Below are 4,367 nucleotides of genomic sequence, written 5' to 3' on the forward strand. Positions count from 1 at the left end.
ATTCCGTTTGCTTATGTTTATGGGTTTGCATTCCGTTTGTGATTATGATTTGTTTCTCAATTATGGTATGGCACATAGGTTATGGTTAAAGAATGGCACAGAGGTTTTAATCATGGTTTGGCAATCAAGTTATGGGGTTATGGTTTTGCAATGATGGTATGGCAATCATGGTATGGTTAGAGTTTGACAATCAAGTTATGGTTATGGTTTTCAGTGATGGTATGGCAATCGTGTGATAGTTATGGTTTGGTAATTAGATTATGGTTATGATTATGGTTTATGCCATTGTGCCTATGGTTTGGGAGTCGACATTATGGTTATGCTTTTGAGAACTTGTCATGATTAAGCTTTTGATTTTGTGGTTTTGTTCTTTTTACAATTTTGCTAATTTGTATACACCCGCTCTTTAGTGTCAACTTGTAGGAGGAGTGTGGTTGCTTGTGCACTCTTCCTTTGGGTAGAAAGGGATGTTTTCTGTTGCTGCAATACATGTAGCATCAGTTCCCAGCCCTCTCTGCTCAAAAAAAAATTGCAGGTTTGGTCGTCGGAATATAATTCGGTATATGCGTTGGTAGAGGCCGTGGAAGAACCGTTGGTATCTAATAAATTTTTGGCACGTATAACTACGTATATACAGACGTTTATAACTACGTATATTTCGACGATTATAACTACGTGTATTCCAATGGTGCGTTACCGATATGTATATCGATGCTACGATACCGGTGTTCATTACGATGCTTATTCCAGCGTATTTTACTTATAAAAGAAAACTTGTCTCATTGGTATCTACGCCGATTTTTGCGCGACGTGTTGTAGTGCAACTAGAGCTTTTTGGCCCTATCCATATTGGGCATATCCCACAATCAATGCACTTGAAGAGACGTCATTCTGACAACCAACCACAACATTCCTGTTGTGCATATCTTGCAATCAGTGCACTTGAAGAGACAACAGTGCCACATGCCTTCAAGACAAAATCATAGGTGATTGCATCTGAAGGCAGTGCAAGCATAACATATTGTTTTTGACGGCTACTGAGTACCAATACCATCGTGAGTTCTTTTGCCCATCTCGGCGTCGTTCAAATTGCTTTGCACTCGGCAAAAATAGACCATAGCTTTTTGTGTTGAGCACATCCCACAAGCAACACATTCCAAGAGATGACATTCCAGATAGAAATCTCCTCATTCACTTTTTGGTGCTTTCTTGAGAGCACCACATCTCGCGTATGTGATCATTGCTCCTACATAGTGCCACATGCCTTCAAGATGCAAGCATATGTGATTATGTCAGAAGAATTGTCCTTGCTTTGCATGTTCAAAATAGCCACCTAGAGCTTCTTGGCCCTGTCCCTATTGGGCATATCCCACAATCAATGCACTTCAAGAGATGCCATTCCAACAACCACCCACAGTATCCTTGTTGCACATATCTTGCAATCAGTGCACTTAAAGAGACAACATTCCGGACATCAAGTCAATGACATATGCCTTCAAGACAAAATCATAGGTGATTGCATCTATTGGCAGTGTACGCATAACATTCGTTTTTGACGGCCGCTAAGTAACAATGTCATCGTGAGTTCTTTTGTCCATCTTGGCGTCTTCCAAATTGCTTTGCACTCGATGAAAACAGACCAGAGCTTTTTGTGTTGAGCATATCCCACAATCATCATGTTCAAAGAGATGACATTTCGGATAGAAATCTCCTCAAGCACTTTTTGGTGCTTTCTCAAGAGCATCACATCTCGCGTATGTGATCATTGCTCCTACGTAGCGCCACATGCCTTCAAGATGCAAGTAGGTGACTACATCAGGAGAATTGTCCTCGCTTCACATGTTTAAAATAGCCAGTGAGAGCTTCATGGCCCTGTCCCTCTTGGGCATATCCCACAACCAGTGTACTTCAAGAGATTCCATTCCGACAACCAGCCAGATCATCCCTATTGTGCATATTTTGCAATTAGTGCACTTGAAGAGATAGCATTCTAGACATCAAGGCAATGCCACATGCCTTTAAGACGAAAGGATAGGTGATTGCATCCAAAGGTAGTGCAAGCATAACATTTTGTTTTTGACGGCCGCTGAGTAACAATATCATCATGAGTTCTTTTGCCCATCTTGGTGTCTTCCAGATTGCTTCGTAGTTGGTGAAAGCAACCTAGACCGTTTTGTGTTGAGCATAGCTCGCAATCAGCACATATCAAGAGATGACATTCTAGACAAAAAGCTCCTCAATCACTTTTTGGTGCTTTCTCAAGAGCACCACATCTCGCGTATGTGATCATTGCTCCTATGTAGTGCCACGTGCCTTCACTATGCAAGCATAGGTGATTACATCATTAGAAATTTCCTCACTTTGCATGTTCAAAACAGCCAGCCAGAGCTTATTGGCCACGTCCCTGTTGGGCATATCCCAAAATTAATGCACTTCAAGAAACACCATTCCGACAACCAACCACAGCATCCCTGTTGTGCATATCTTGCAATCAGTGCACTTGAAGAGACAACATTCTAGACACGAAGGCAATGCCACATGCCTTCAAGAGGAAAGCATAGGTGATTGCATCTGAAGAGATTCCCTCACTTTGCATCTGTTGAAAATAGTCAAGGGATTTTGCCCATCTTATCATCCTTCAACAACTTTGCAAAGAACACTAACTCTCTTGATCATTGGCACCAACTCCTCCATGTGGAAAACGAGGAGTTTGAGCTTAGATTTGTGTAAACTTGTAACAATGTTTTTAGGAAAATTGGAGGCCAAAAGGTGCAAGTAAGGATTGGGTTCTGATGTATACCAAGAGGAAGACTAAGACTGAAATTGAGATAGAAAGAGTGAATTTTGTAGCCCGTACCAGCATCTTGCATAGTGCCACCTGCCTTCAAGAAAAAAGCATAGGTGATTGCAATGTCCTTGTTTTTCATTGGCTGAAAACATCTTAAGGCTTCTTGGCCCTGGCACCTTTGGCATACATGCCGACTGAGGGAGAGCAAGCATTAAAAAATTTCTTTGCCAATCGCTAAGTAACAATATCATTGTGAGTTCTTTTACCCATCTCGACGTCTTCCAAATTGCTTTGCATTCATTGAAAATAGCCTAGAGCTTTTTGTGTTGAGCATATCCCACAATCAATGCATTCTAAGAGACAACATTCCTGACAAAAATCTCCTCAAGCACTTTTTGGTGCTTTCTCGAGAGCCCCACATATTGCATATGTGATCATTGCTCCCACGTAGTGCCACATGCCTTCAAGATGCAAGCATAGGGGATTACATTAGCAGAAATGTCCTTGGTTTGCATGTTGGAAACAGGCAGAAGGAACTTCTTGGCCCTATCCCTATTGGGCATATCCCACAATCAATGAACTTGAAGAGCAAAATTTCGACAGCCAGTTCACAGCATGTTGGCCATGTCCTTGTTGCGCATATCCTGCAATCAATGCACTTGAAGAGACAACATTCTAAACATCAAGGCAGTGCTACATGCCTTCAAGATAAAAGCATAGGTGATTGCATCTGGAGAGAAGCCCTTGATTTGCATTTGTTGGAAATAGATTAGGGCTTTTGCTCATATTAGCATCTTCCAACAACATTGCTGAGAACTCTAACTTGCTTGATCTTTGAGATCAACTCCTCCATGCAAAAAACGTAAGTTGGAGTTTGAGCTTGGACCTATGTAAACCTATAATGATGTTGTGATGAGATTGGAGTCCAAAAGTCACAAAGAAAGTAAGGATTGGGTTCTGATATATACCAGAAGGAACACTAAGACTGAAGTTGGAAATAGGAAGAGTATTTACGTGGGCGGTGAATGGCCAGATTTGGTTGAGTCTATGTTTGGATGCTATGGATCATGAGAGCCAGAGGAATGCCAAGGAAAGTCTTAGACTGTTGCACTAGAGAAGCGGGTGCTTTGGACTCATTTATTTAGAGATTCTAATGGCCAAGGTGCCATTTTCAAGATCCGAGCTGAAGGTTTGTGATGTGTTTAGATTAAGATGCTTGTCTCAAAACATTCACACATCTAGCATATACGACAACGATTTGTTTAACATCCCTTGACTAACAATATCATCGTGGATTTTGTTCCCCATATTGGTGTTATGCATAGTACCACATGCCTTCAAGATGAAAGCATATGTGATTGCATCTAAATAAATGCCCTCGCTTTGCATTCACTAAAAACATCCCAAAAATTTCTGTGTTGAGCATATCCCGCAATCAATGCATTCCAAGAGACGACATTCCGGAAAAAAAGCTTGCACACATGATCATTGCTCCTATGTAGTGCCACGTTCTTTTAAGATGCAAATGTTGGTGATTACATCAAGATAAATGACCTTGCTTCACATCCTGAAAAGAGCT

The sequence above is a fragment of the Adiantum capillus-veneris genome, chromosome 26 (assembly GCF_014529385.1).
Source record: "Adiantum capillus-veneris isolate H3 chromosome 26, ASM1452938v2, whole genome shotgun sequence".
Taxonomy (NCBI): Eukaryota; Viridiplantae; Streptophyta; class Polypodiopsida; order Polypodiales; family Pteridaceae; genus Adiantum; species Adiantum capillus-veneris.